Below are 13,846 nucleotides of genomic sequence, written 5' to 3'. Positions count from 1 at the left end.
GCCCCTCCTGGCTCTTGTAAGGGTTGGTCAAAAGGAAGCTCATGGGCCGCTGCTGCACCCCCTAACCCCCACCCCTGCCCCACACCCATCTCTAGTAGATTCTGACCTGTGGATCCCCTTCCAGACAACTCCACTATCTGACCTCTAGGACATACCTTGGTGGGTCATCCTTCAAGCTGTGAGATTTCTTTTTTTTTTTTTTAGATTTTATTTATTTATTTGACAGAGAGAGAGACACAGTGAGAGAGGGAACACAAGCAGGGGGAGTGAGAGAGGGAGAAGCAGGCTTCCCGCTGAGCAAGGAGCCTAATGCGGGTCTCGATCCCAGGACCCTGGGATCATGACCTGAGCCTAAGGCAGACGCTTAATGACTGAGCCACCCAGGCGCCCAAGCTGTGAGGTTTTTAACTGTTTTTTTTTTTTTTTTTTTTTTTAAGATTTTATTTATTTATTTGAGAGAGAGAGCATGAGCGCAGGGAGGGGCAGACGGAGAGGGAGAAGCAGACTACCCGCTGAGCCTGGAGCCCAACGTGGGGCTCAGTCCCAGGACCCCAGGATCACGACCCGAGCTGAAGGCAGAAACTTAACTGGCTGAGCCACCCAGGCACCCCTCTAATTGGTTCTTTGAAGGCCAGTGGCTGTCACCTCCTCCACAGCCTTCCGTGAGTCACCCTCCTAGCCCTCTGGATACCTTCCGCACACCCACCAGGAGACCCCTGCTGACCTTGCCACCTCCCACAGCTCCTGGTTTGTAAATGTGTGGAGGAGTTGTGGGCTGGATGCTGGGGTGGTGGTAAAGCCGGTGCAGGCCTGTTTGAGGAGGGAGGCAGGTGTGTGGCCCAGGAGTTCCAGGTGGCTGCTGGGCCAGCACCGCATTCCCATGACAACCTGCATGCAGGTCCTCTCCCAGGGAAGACAGTGAGGTCACCTTTGTGGTGAAGGCTCCAGTGTGGGTGAGTGTGGGGAGCCACCAGGTGGGGGCCCGGATGCCTGACAAGCAGGGGCAGGGGCAGGATATGGGGTCAAGATGCCCCATCCCGAGCAGACCCTTATGCCGGATGAAAAGGCAAACAGCTACCCACTGTCCCAGACAGAGTGATTCGGTGCCCCTGGCTCTCTCTGTCATCCTCTGGGGAGACACAATGAGTCATAACAAAGTGTGTCCTACATATTAGATGCTGCTCCCAGCAATCTGCTCTTGTTAGCTGCTTTCACCTTCCCAGCACCTGGGTGGTGTGGACCGGGTGGCAGGGGGAGGGACTTGCTCTCCTGTCCCAGAGAATGGGTAAGTGCACGGGGGCCAGTGGGAGCCGCAAGCATGCAGCCGGGATGGCACACAAAACGCACCCCAGACTTGTCGGCCCTGACACTTGGGTAAGGAGGATGAGGCACAGTGAAACCAGACCTCAGTGGCCCCGACTGCATCCGTCCACCCGTGTCCCCACATCCACAGAAGCTCTAGGGGCCGCGCACACAGCATGGCCAGAGCCCGGGCGGCGCAGCGGTCTCCACACTTCCGGGGACCCAGGCTTCCCTCGATGCCAGGCCCTTTCCCACCCGGAGTCCATCTCCCCGCCCTCGTGGGGCCTTTCCAAGTTGTAGGGTCTGGGTGGGCCTGGGCCTTGCAGGAACTTGAATCCCCAAGACAGTGCTGTCAAGGTCTCCTGAGGTAGCCCCCACCCGTCAGCCCCAGGCCTAGAAGCCGAGCCTACCAGCCCTTGGAGACAATTTTGTTGAAAATTCAGGCCAAATTAGAGTAGAGAATCAGCAGCAGGGGATGGGGACTTGGTGGCTTCCTCACCCGATGAGCAGGAGGTCAGTGGCAGTCTGGCCCATTTTCCCCAGGACCAGCTCTGCACCCTTAGCCCCGAGAAGACTCCACCTGACCCTCCGGAGCTCATGGCCCAGAACACAGGTGAGATGTGCAGAGCTGTCAGCCCCTGTGGCCTAGTACTTGGCACAGGGTGGACACACATGATGTCTGCAGAATGAATGAATGTATCACATTAGATCAAAACACAGGCAGAGCGAGAGACTCTCCCCTAGGGCGCCTGGGTGGCTCAGTTGGTTAAGCGACTGCCTTCGGCTCAGGTCATGATCCTGGAGTCCCGGGATCGAGTCCCGCATCGGGCTCCCTGCTCGGCAGGGAGTCTGCTTCTCCCTCTGACCCTCCTCCCTCTCACGCTCTCTGTCTCTCATTCTCTCTGTCTCAAATAAATAAAATCTTTAAAAAAAAAAAAAAAAAGAGAGAGAGAGACTCTCCCCTAGAAGCTCAGAAGACAGACCAACTGGGCAAACAGGGGAGGCTTTTTTGGGGAAATAGCATTTGAACCAGGCGGGAAGGATCAGGACAATCTCTCCAGGGAGACGGAAAAGACATTCCCGGTGGAAGACTAGGCTGGGCAAGGGCTTGAGAGTAACATGGTATGAGGTGTGATGAGGGGACAGCCCTCCAGGATCCCTGCAGTGACCCAAGGAACTGCTCGGCCAGGCCGGGGGGACCTGGCTTCCAGGCACCAAGAGGAAGACCCCTCTGACTGACGGCCTTGGTCCCCCAGCAGACAAACCAGGCTCTGTTGGTTCTGCCTCAGACTTTCCATGGGACACTTTCAGGGCCCTGTTCTCCCCATTTGCCAAGTGGTGCCTTTGCCTCAGGTCTGGCCTGGTTGAGAGTGAGGGGTCCCTGGCATGGGAAGATAGAAAAACATCACCCTGGAGTCCTGTAGGGAGAACATAGGGGTACAGGTGAGTTCTCTAGAACCCAGGACCCACAGGGTATGCAGTCCCATCTGGCAGGGTGGGGAGGGGTGCCCTTGGTCAACAAGAGACAGAGGGAATAGGCAGCTGGGAGCCCCCCGGTACTCCCCACAACAAGCCCCATTGTGAGAAAGCACTGGGCGCAGGGGAGCAGATGAGGAGGGGTGGTGCTCAGGAGCATTCAGCAATCAGAATTTCTTATTTATGAAAAAAAAAAAAAAGAATGTCTTATTTATTTATTTTTAAGTAAACTGTACCCCCAACGTGGGGCTTGCACTCATGACTCCGAGTGGTGCGCACTACTCACTGAGCCAGCCAGACGCCTCAGCAATCGGAATTTCTTCCAACTCTGGTTGGGGGGGCTCTCATGCCTTGTGCCCCCACCAGCTCAGCCCTTATCTCCTCCTCCAGGGCCCCTTCCCCAACTGAAGGCCCCAGGAGAATGGGGGGCCCAGCCTGGACCACCTTGTGTCCACAAGGCTACAGAGCCTAAGACCTGAGCAAGCCAACAGTCCAGGACTGGGTCCCCTCTCTGTGTGCCTAAAATTGCAGCAAGGATCAGGACAATCTCTCCAGGGAGACGGAAAAGTGTTATCCAAAGAATGGGCCCCAGCTGGACCTGCTTAACCCTGCCCAGGGGATAGGCACCCCCCCCCCAATAGCCTAGCCTGGGCCCAACCAGACCCCTGGACGGGAAATGGGGGCTTTCTGAGGCTCTGCGTTGACCCAGGGCATTGTCTTGTTGCCCAAGATCCCATCTTTAGGCCACCCCAAGTGGCGAGACCCCTCTCAGGCGAGGGTACAGATGTCTTTGGCTGGGAGGCACTGATTTTGGGGGGTACTCAGAGAGGCAGCTGCAGAGGGGCCAGGGGGATACTTGAGATAGTCCAGTCTCAGGGAGGGAAGTGGAGACGGATGGTCTGTGGGACATGGCCCCCAGGGAAATCAGATGCAGACTAGGTCTGGGAGCTATAGCCCAGCCCTTCCCACAAACCAGGCTCTGCCCCCAGAATGGGTGCCCTGAGGCAGGGGGAGCTAGCAAAGAGGACTTGGAGTTTCCTTCTGGTTCCAACCACCCAGCTCTCCAGGTACCCCCTCTCTTTTAGGCAGGAGTGGGGTGCACAGAGGGAAGAGTGGAGAAAGGCCGCCTGTGGTTAAGGGTGGTGTGGGAAGAACGCAATGAAGGGCGGTGGAAGAAGTTGGGGTACCCGGAGCTAGAGGACAGGAATAGGGGTACTGCAGGAGAGGACAAGGGCATGGGCATGCTGTGGGCCTCGGTTTCCCCTCAGGGATTGTGAGGAGCCCAGCAATCGTGGGTAGGGGGAGGGCAGTTGCCCTCTGGGCCCCTGACCAACATCCTCAGGAATCAGGAATTGGAACCTGTCCAGCACTAGGCCGACTGGGGGTGTGGCTTCAGTCCCAGAGACTCTGCCCTGTGAGCCCTGCGGCCATGACCGAGATAGAGGTGGCACGCAGGGGGTGCTCCAGCAGGCTGTGGACACACGAACGCATCCTTCCAGGTGGCAAGAATGAGGTCCCTGAAGTTAGTCTGGAGGTGCTAGTGACAGGCAGGGCAGAGGGTGGAGTGTGGAGTTCTGATCTCACTCTACACAGGCCCTGCCCCCTTCCTTCTTCCATATACCATTCTCTTCATCCCTCCATCTCGGCTGGTGCCTGCTCGTTCCGGCAGCAAACAGGAGCTTTGCAGAAACTTGTCCTCAGATTAAAGCTTCAACCATGGTCTCAGGAGAGGGGAGCAGGGAGGCTGGCCAGCCAGGCCCCATGTGGAGAGTGCATGGGGCAGGGAAGGAGGCCTCTCTTCCCACCTCAAAATCCCAGGTCATGCCCTATGGATGAGCTCCAAGGGAAAGATGAGGGGAGCCTGGCTGAGTTCGAGGATAGCCAGCCCCACCCCAGTGATCCAGCCAGGTCCCTGTCCTCCCTCTCCTGGAGGTCCGCAGCTTGATTTTTAGCCCCCCAGGAGCCGAAGGAATCCTTTAAAAATTTAAATCAGACTATGCCATGCCTCATAACCCTCAGGCCAGTCCTACTCTTTTCTCAATCTGTGACTGCACCTCAGCATTCAAGGGGGCTCTAGCCTGGAACCCACAGACAAGTTTGCCCAGGCCCCTGCTCCTCAAAGTCTCAGTATTCCCTTCTATTAAATGGGTCCACAATGCTGTTCTGGCCACTGTGAGTCAGGGGCCTGTTCCTTCCTAGGACTCCACAGGTGGAGCCCCCAGTTCCTTTCTTTTTCTTTGTCTTTTCTTGTCTAACTAAGTGGCTTTCTTGGGGAGAGCCAGGATTACAACGGACTCAAGAGTTGGCATTGGGGCCCCTGTTCTTGCCAAAGGTGGGTACAGCACTGACAAAGCATCAGTCGTCCTGCATCTGCCGCTTGGCTCGGCCTGTCTTCTTTTTCTCCTGTTTGGCCATCTTGGGAGTCCGCCCTCTTGCTTTCCCAGCACGGGCCAGGGGACCATGGACTTTACCTCCAAGCATGCGGCCGGCTACTTCCGGGGGTCAGAGCCTCCGCTCCACACTGACCCAGGGTAGCCTCAGCCCCGAGGGGTGGGCCTGCCAGGAGCACCACCTGATCTCCTGGAGCAATGGCCATGAGCCTTGATCTGGGCAACCATCTCCTGCCAGTCATCTGGAGGGTGTGTAGCTCCTGGGCATAGACAAAGAGCTGCTTGTTGGTGACTAAACCATGGCCTACCGCCAAGAGGGAGCGGAAAAAGAGTGGAGCCCCAAGTTTCTAGGTGCAGGTCCAGAGGCCAGGTCCAGCCTAGGTGTCCACTCTGTCCAGTTACGTTTAGAAATCAAACCCTTCCAAGACAGGAAGGTGCCCTATCCTGGGGTAGGGAGCAGGGGTTCAGCTTTGCCGCCCCGCCAAGCACACCTGGGAGCCAAGAAGCTCATCATTGCGGATGGAGTGCTTAGCCAGCAGCCGGTGGGCCGGGGAAGACCCAGCTCCCCACCACCTGCATTCGCCCCCGCTGCCCAGCACTCATCCAATGCCCCGAGGCCGTGTGCTGGGAAGGGCGATTGTCTGCAAGGAGCATTTCCTCTTGGCCAGTCCCAACACTGCTGTGCCTCAGAGGCCTTGCGGTGCAGAACAGGGGACCGTGCTGCTCAAGGTCCTCCATTCCCTGGCTCGCAGGGGATGGAGCCCGAGATGGGGTGTTCTGGCCTGAGATCTCTGGTCTGGAGGTTACAGACAGTGACCTCATATTGCAGCACTTCTTCAGGGAAAACCTGGAGCCAGGCTTAGGGAAGAGGGCCAGGATGGCAGGGTGCCCAGTGTCTGCCCACCAGCCCCTCCCCCCTTCCAGGGGAGCTGCCTTCATCTGGGCCCCACTTCCCTGCAGGGAGTGAGGGACCAGGGGAGACCACACGGCGACTGTCACGGAAGGGACATTCCCCAGTCATTTGGAACTAAGTAAGTCCAGATCTCAGCTTGCAGGCCTGACTGCAGGACCCTCCTTGGGCCCCCCTCCCCCAGGACTGTGGCCACACAGACACATGGATGGGGCGTGTGCAGCAGATGTGAGCCTGAGAGGCAGCCAGAAACCCCACAGATCAGAGCCCGTCACATCAGCTATGTTGGGGGCTGCCCAGGTCTCCCCCAACCCTGAGGCACAGCTCTGCCTAAGGGACTTCACCTGCTCCCTGGGGGGCTCACAGCTGCAGCATCACTGTTTAAGTCAAGGCAGAGTCTACCCTGAGTCCCTGCTGCTGCAGCCTGGGCCACTCTCTCCTCAGCTCAGCTCTTAAGTAGAGGAGGAAACAGCAAATGGGCACCATCTCTGCCCCATCCTCAGCTGCAGGTGAGTGTGAGCAGAGGGCCCAAGATGAGGGTAGAAGACAGCTTCCAGTCTCTGATCAGAGGGCCCTGGGCTCAGCCCCCTCCCATTCCGAGATGTCGGTGGTCAGATATTATCTGAGCAGAGACCTAAAAGAGGCCATGGAAGCATCTATTGGAAGGGCACCCAGGCAGAGGGAACAGTCATTGAGGGGCCCCGAGGCTGGAGAGGTGTGGGAAGAGGAGTGAAGAGGCTGTGACCCAGAGCAGGAAAATGTGAGTCAGAGGTGGTGAAGGGGGCTGCGGGTCAGCCGCTGCAAGGACATGGCTTTGACTCTTGACAAAGTAGCAGCCTTTGAGAGCTTTGGGCAAGAGAGAGACCTGACCTGGCTCCCATTTTTTTTTTTTTTATTTATTTGAGAGAGAGAGCACAAGAGGGAGGAGCGGGAGAGGGAGAAGCAGACTCCTGCTGAGCGGGTAGCCTGATGTGGGACTTGATCCCAGGACTCCAGGATCATGACCTGAGCCGAAGGCAGTCGCTTAACCAACTGAGCCACCCAGGCGCCCCCTGGCTCCCATTTTAACAGGGTCTCTGTGGATCCTGGTTGACTAGATTGTGGGAGACAAGAGCAGACGCTGGGAGCCCAGTAAGGAGGCTTGTGTGCTTGTCAGGAAAGAGACGAGGTTGGCCATGGGGGTGGTGGCTGCCTGGGCCAGGGCTGCAGAGCTGGTGACCAGAGACAAGGTGGGAAGGGGTCACCTGATACTTTGCACGTGTTAAGTGAAGTTGCAAGTCTTTGCTGATGGTTTGATGTGGATGTGAGAGAAAGAGAGTCCAAGCTGGTTTTATGGCTTCTCGGCCTGAGCAGCTGGAAAGTCGGAGCCACCCCAGCTGAGCCAGGCAAAGCCAAGGAGTGGCTGGTGGCTGCTCCCAGGTGGGCTCCAGATCCAAGGTCTTTTCCACACAGACCCTGTCTCTCTCTCTTTTTTTTTTTTTTAAAGATTTTATTTATTTGACAGAGAGAGACGCAGCGAGAGAGGGAACACAAGCAGGGGGGAGTGGGAGAGGGAGAAGCAGGCCTCCCGCGGAGCAGAGAGCCCGATGCGGGGCTCGATCCCAGGACCCTGGGATCATGACCTGAGCCGAAGGCAGATGCTTAACGACTGAGCCACCCAGGCGCCCCCAGACCCTGTCTCTTAAGGCAGGCTCCACACCCCATCCTCACCCAGTGGCTGGGGCGGCCTAACCATTACTGCCTCAAGGTTCAGCACCCGGAGTAAAGGCCTCTGCTCTGAGGCCAGAGGAAACACAGAATTCCCAGACCAATTCTTCGTGAGGAGGCCTCTCCGAAGCCTGATAAGGATTGAGCTCTAGGCCTAAGACCTGGGCTCTCTAGCAGGGGCTGGGCAGGCCCAAGTGGGTGAGGGATGGCTGTCTGGCCTCTGTCTAAACAGGATATGCTCAGGCTGGCCGATGGTCATGGGTCACTTGGCAGCCAGCCGAGCCGGGGCCCACCCAGCCCCCACCTCCCTCACCACACACACACACACACACACACACACACACACACACACACACACTGGATGAGGGATGTGGGGTAACATGTGCAGATCTCAGAGCCCTGTGTCCCCCCTCTCTTGTTCACTCTGAACCCAGAGAGACCTGGGTCCCAGGCAGCATCTCTTAGGGGCTGGCTAGGAGTGCAGGACCTGCAGCGGCCCAAGGAAACTCCTGACTCAGCCATTAGGATTGGCTTCCTGGGAGGTAATGTCTTCCCAGAGGCCTGAAGGATCTGGAAGGAAGTAGGAAAGGAATTCCAGGTACAAGGGAGCAGCATGTGCAAAGACCAGGAGATGAGACTCTGTGGAGCTCCTGCCTAAGGGGAAAGGGGGGAGGAGGCAGCCTCCAGAAGGGAGGCTTGTCCCTTGTGCAGAAGGGGACAGTGTTTGAGGGTAAAGGAGGAGACCAAGGGCTTGGGTCTAGAGGAAACTCGGTTGACACTGGTGCTGAAGTCTGGGAAGAACATTCCTGGTTGAGGGGACAGCAGCAGAAAAGGCCTAGAGGAGGCTTTGGGAAGCAGCCAGGGAGGTGGCTTGTTCCAGCTTTTGATGGGCTCCGAGCCAGCCCCTGGGGCTCGCTGGGCAGGAGGAGGCTGAGCCGAACCCCATCCTGAGCCTGGGCTGTGGGGACTCCTCACTGCCCCACTCCCGGTGCTGCCCGAGCAATGCCCTGCGCCCCCTCCCAGGGCCTCCTTTGCAACACTCCCCCGTCTCTGGGATTCAGTTCCGGGAGGCGGGTGAGGGCTGCGCCTGGGGCAGGGGAGATGAGAAAACCAGAAAGTGGGGAAACCTGAGCCAGCAACGCTGAGGCGGGCGGGCCAGAGCTTGCTCAGCCTGCTAGGCCCGGGAAACAGGTTCCCCAGAGAGTGGGCCAGAGGAAGGGGGGGCTGGTTTAGTTGCCACCTTCATCCTGGGGGCATGGCGGGTCTCTGAGGCCCAGGCCTCCAAGTCTCGCCTTCTAGTTGCTGAGGCTGGAAGGGCAGAGCCTCTCTCGAGGTTACCCAGCATAGCAAGCTTCTCTCACTCCACTCGAGGGAGGCCGGACAGAGGCGGATAGGATAGATAGACAGAGGATGGACAGCCCGACAGGCCGCGGGAGGCCCAGGGCTGCACTTCAGTCCCCTCAGCACAGCCTGGAAAAGCCAGAAGGCAAAGAAACAGGCATGTGTATGGGCAGAGACAAAGGCTGGGCCAGGTTGAAAGGCTGGGAGTGTTTTGGGGAAGAACTCCAAGGTGCTCCTGTCCGGTGAATGCACCATCACCTGGGGGTGGGGACCGAGACAAAGGGGGCCAATTCCTTCCAGGTTGTGAGCCCTGTTGTTGGGCTTTGTAGCATCTCAGAAGCTCTGGGAAGCTGAGCCATGAGCCCAAGACTCTACAGTCAGGATGTCACCCAGAGGGTCTATCTTACAGGTACTCAGAGCCCATCTTGAAAGGGAGAGGGGCTACTCCAGGAGGGGAACCCTAGAGGCTGGGTCAGAGGAGAAACCAGACCTGGCCTAACCATCATTGTGTCCACCCCCACCTTGCGTATCCAGATTGGAACCAGGATGGGCCATGGGAGAGCTGGAGAAGAAGCAGGCCCGGGATCTGAGCGTCCTGCAGGGGAGGGAGGGAAGCCCAGCAGGGGCAGGGGATCAGCCTGGCCTGGCTGTCTCACTTCAGGTGACCCCACAGGGCATCCAAAGTGGCTCTCAGGTGGAGCTAGCGGCTGAGTGGCTTTCGGAGAGGAAGACAGAAGGACTCTGGGTGGCAGGGGAAGAGGTTGGTGGGGGCAGCCGGCCCAGAGGAGCCAGGGGGTGGGACCAGGAGTTGGCTCCTGGCCTCTGCCCTCTTGGCTCATGTTCCCTCTTGGATCTGGTGCTGCAGGGATTTGCTCTCTTATTCATTCAATAAAGATTTATTGAACTCTGTAAGTGCCGTGCCAGGCTCCAGCACTCATGGCCAGCCCTGAGCGCCTGTCTGGGTTGTGGGCCCTTGGCTCCATGTGGGCCCTGTGGCCTGGCCCTTCCCTCCTGGAGCCTTCCCATAACTCCTGAAAAGGCCACCTTTTCCTAACACCTCAGCCCAGTGGCTACAGGCCTCCCCACTTCTCTCCGTCGCCTCTTCCTCATCTGTACAGTGGGGACAGCAGGACCTGCTCCTCGGAGGAGCTGCAAAGTGCCTGGAAGTAAAGAACCATAAACTCTGCTGGCATACAGGGCCTCCCAAGCTGGCTGGGACTCCCATCCAGGGTTGGTTTCAAGCTCCTCTAGGCCCCTACCTTGAAGGCAAATTGCGGGAGGGTCTACTATATTCCTCCCAATAATGCACATCTCTTTTTTTTTTAAGATTTTTTTATTTATTCATAAGAGACAGACAGATAGAGGCAGAGGGAGAAGCAGGCTCCCCGCTGAGCAGGGAGCCCGATGCGGGACTCGATCCCAGGACCCTGGGATCATGACCTGAGCTGAAGGCAGACGCTTAACCATCTGAGCCACCCAGGCGCCCCAATGCACATCTCTTACATGCATAATAACATAATGGCCAACCTGGCACGGACACCAGACGGGGGTGAGTGTGGATTCCCTGCTGCGATGAGGGCTTTTATTTCTATTACTCAACCTTCTCACGTTGTTTAGGAAGGCACTGGCAGGGACGCCTGGGTGGCTCAGTCGGTTAAGCGTCTGCCTTCGGCTCAGGTCCTGATCCCAGGGTCCTGGGATCGAGTCCCGCATCGGGCTCCCTGCTCTGTGGGGAGCCTGCTTCTCCCTCTGCCTCTGCCTCTCTCTCTCTATCTCTCATGAATAAATAAATAAAATCTTAAAAAAAAAAAAAAAAAAGGAAGGCACTGGCATTCCATTGTGTGAGGTGGTCTCTTCCTCTCCCCGTGCGCTGTCCCCCGGCCCCACTGCCCCTTCAGAAGGCCTCCCCACACTAGCTCCATTCTATGTGTCTGAGGGGAGCTCCATGGACACATTAATTGAGTCTCTTTTCTTCCCAACCCAGCACCCTGGAGTCTTTGGTAAGTCCTAACAGTTCTGCTTCAGTGACCATGATGATGATCGTGCTGGGGGTGGTGACAGGGGTGGCCGGGCTAGAAGACCGGGGAGACCTGGGGTGGGGGGGAGTGGGGGAAATGTGGAAGAGATGGTGTTGGAAACCATGGTGATGGCGGCGCAGTGGTGCTGACCTCAGCGGTGACCCTGGTATAGAGGAGGTGGGACGAGGAGGGACAATTGTCACAGTGTTTTACAGGAGACCTGACAGAGAAGAGGGGTGCAGGCACTGTCTCTAGAGCCACCATAACTCCAGGCTGGTGTTTCCTTGCTTCAGATGGTATCTGCTCGGAGCCTGCGGGCCAGCACTGCAAATCCCAGGCAGGAGACCCTCACCTGGGCTCTTAACAGGGCACAACCAGTCAGTAGGTCAGAGGGAGGGATGCCTTCTCCAGGGCGTCTTGTTAGCCAGGGAGAGAACGGGGTGGGGGAAGAGGGAGAATGGGAGGGAGAAGGAGGAGAGGGAGAGAAAGAGGAAAAAGAGAAGGGAAAAGAGGGGGAGGGAAAGGAGGGTGAAGAGGAGGGGAAGGCAGAGAAAGAGGAGAGAAGAGGAAGGAGGGAGGAGAAGGGAGAAGACAGGAGAGGGGAGAAAGAGGGAGAAAAGAAGCTAGAAGAGAGGAGGAAGGGGAGGGAATAGAAGAGGGAGGAGGGAGAGGAGGAAGGAGAGGACAAAGAAGGCCCATGCCCCTTGGGACCTCAGCAAAGTGCATGGGGCAGGGCTGAGCTTGTGGTCCTGGTTGGTAAGGCCATGGCCTTGGGGGTTGGGTTGGGTGTCAGGTCCCTTCCTGGGATCAGGGGAGGCGTTTTGGCTCAGTTGCTGGGCCCTTGGGTCATCATGAGGCCATTTGAAAGCAAATGTCCCTTTTAGGAGAGGAGGCCCAGCCTATCTGGCTTCTCTGGGGGTATGGAACTATAAGGAGTGGATCCGTGGGGCTGCTGGTTTGAAATAGGGCTGGAGGCTGGGGAATTACGGATAGCCCTGGAGTGCTTGGGCAGAGCAGTGAGGCTGGGCTGCTGCGACCTGGCCTGGGCTGGAGGCAGCGAGCAGGTCCAGCTGTGCCAGCCGTCCCAGGGGCTGCACCGCCACCTGCTGAGCGGCTGGGGCAGTCCTGGGTCCTACGCTGCGGGACTCGCGCGGGACTCGCGCGGGGCCCGGCGCGGCCCGCAGCAAGTGGGAAGGAGTGACACGGCAGGGGGTGCGCAGGTGAGCGCAGGCTCGCTGCTCCCCGGCGCGTCCGCCCTTCCCGCCAGGGAATTGAGTGCCGGGGTAAACACCAGGCGCGGTGTGCGCGGTGTATCCACGGAGAGACAAAGCCAGGGCGGGGCGGGGGCGCCGCCCGCGAAGCCGGGGCGGGGGCGCAGGGTGCAGATTAGTCTCCCCTGGCGCGGGTTGCCCCACCGCCCGGGAGCCCCGAGCCCAGCCCGCGGACAGGTGGAGCGGGGGCGGGGCGGCGGCCGGGCGGGTCCCGCCCCGGGGGTGGGGCCGGGCGGGGCGGGCGGGGCGGGGCCGCGCTATGCAAATGTCGCCCACGGGCGGCCAATTGCCGGCGCTCCCCGCGCGGCTCCGAGCGCCCCGTCCCGCCGGCGGCCGCGAGACCAGAGCGAGCGAGCGAGCGAACGGCCGCGGTCCGGCGAGCCCCGAGCGCAGCGCAGGGCCAGGGCGCGCCGCGACGAGCGGCGCAGCCCAGCGCGGCCGCCCGGCCCCAGTCCAGCAAGCAGGCGAGCACCACTGGGCCGAGCCAAGCGCAGCGCCCCGAAGCCGAGCGCGCGCCGTCGCCCGCGCCCCGCGCCGGGGAATGCGCCCTCGGCGCGCCGGCCAGGGGGCGCCCGCAGCCCACCCGGGGGGAGGCGGCCCCGAGCGCCCCTGAGCCTTCCCATGGCCCGGGCTAGGGCCCGGGGCCTCGGCTGCTGACGCGCCCGAAGCCCGCGGAACCCGTGAAACCCGGGCCGCGGCGTCGACCCCGGCTCAGGCACAGCGGCGAGAGGGCGCGGGCAGGGCCATGGCCCCGGGGGGCCGCTAGCGCCGGCCGGCCCAACCGGGAGCCGCTCTGCCGCTGCCGCCGCCGCCCCCGCCGCCCGGGAGCCCAGGCCCCGCTGCCGCGGAGGAGGTGAGTGCGGCGGGAACCGGGAGGGAGCGGGCAGGCGGCCGGGCCACCCCGCGATCCCTCTGGGACCCGAGGCACTGCAACTCTGCGGAAGTGTCCGGGGCGCGGGGCTCGGAGAGGCCCGGGACGCAGAGGCGGTAGGACTTGAGTGGGCGCTGTACCTGTCCAGGCTGCCCGGACCCTTATCATCGGTGCGACATGGGGATGTGTGGATGATGTGTCCTGCGGGGTCACCAGTGTGCAAAGCAACTTTTTCTCATAAGATTCTGGGTGGGTGGGTGCTCGCACGCACCACCCCCCACCCCCACGTTCCTGGAGCGGGAGTACGGACGCCCCTCTGGCTCAGCTCTCTCCCACTAAAGCCTCAGGCAGAGCTCTTCCCCTTAGGTGCGTCTGCCCTGCCTCAGTGTCCCGATCCGGTTCGTCTGCTCGGAGGGAAGCGCTATACCGGCAGCCCCCACGTGGAGGGTCCCCCAGATCAGCAAGGCTGGAGGACCTCCAGCCCTGAAGCTTTTCTCCCAACACTGTGCTAGCCCCTTGACCCCCAGCTACCAGCTTGGGTTTGCTTTTCTAGCAGGGAG

At 59.7% G+C, this 13,846-nt stretch overlaps 1 protein-coding gene and 1 pseudogene across 3 annotated transcripts in view; one reads left to right on the top strand and one right to left on the bottom strand.

The window, feature by feature from the left end:
• Positions 1 to 5,073: 5,073 nt before the first annotated feature.
• On the bottom strand, positions 5,074 to 13,038 carry LOC129045347 (ubiquitin-like FUBI-ribosomal protein eS30 fusion protein; annotated as a pseudogene).
• The window catches only part of SEMA3F (semaphorin 3F), a 29,346-nt gene continuing 28,232 nt past the window's right edge, over positions 12,733 to 13,846 (top strand). For all 3 annotated transcript variants that reach the window (XR_010413009.1, XM_045862330.3, XM_045862329.3), the window contains exon 1: positions 12,733 to 13,268. The gene's annotated coding sequence lies outside the window, so the exon portion shown is untranslated. The remainder of the gene's footprint in view (positions 13,269 to 13,846) is intronic.

Source organism: Mirounga angustirostris, unplaced genomic scaffold, assembly GCF_029215605.1.
Source record: "Mirounga angustirostris isolate CCGP_5_RB_7025 unplaced genomic scaffold, mMirAng1.0.hap1 SCAF_1, whole genome shotgun sequence".
Taxonomy (NCBI): Eukaryota; Metazoa; Chordata; class Mammalia; order Carnivora; family Phocidae; genus Mirounga; species Mirounga angustirostris.
The sequence above is the reverse complement of the archived record's forward strand: the minus strand, read 5'-3'. Positions and strand labels throughout refer to the sequence as shown.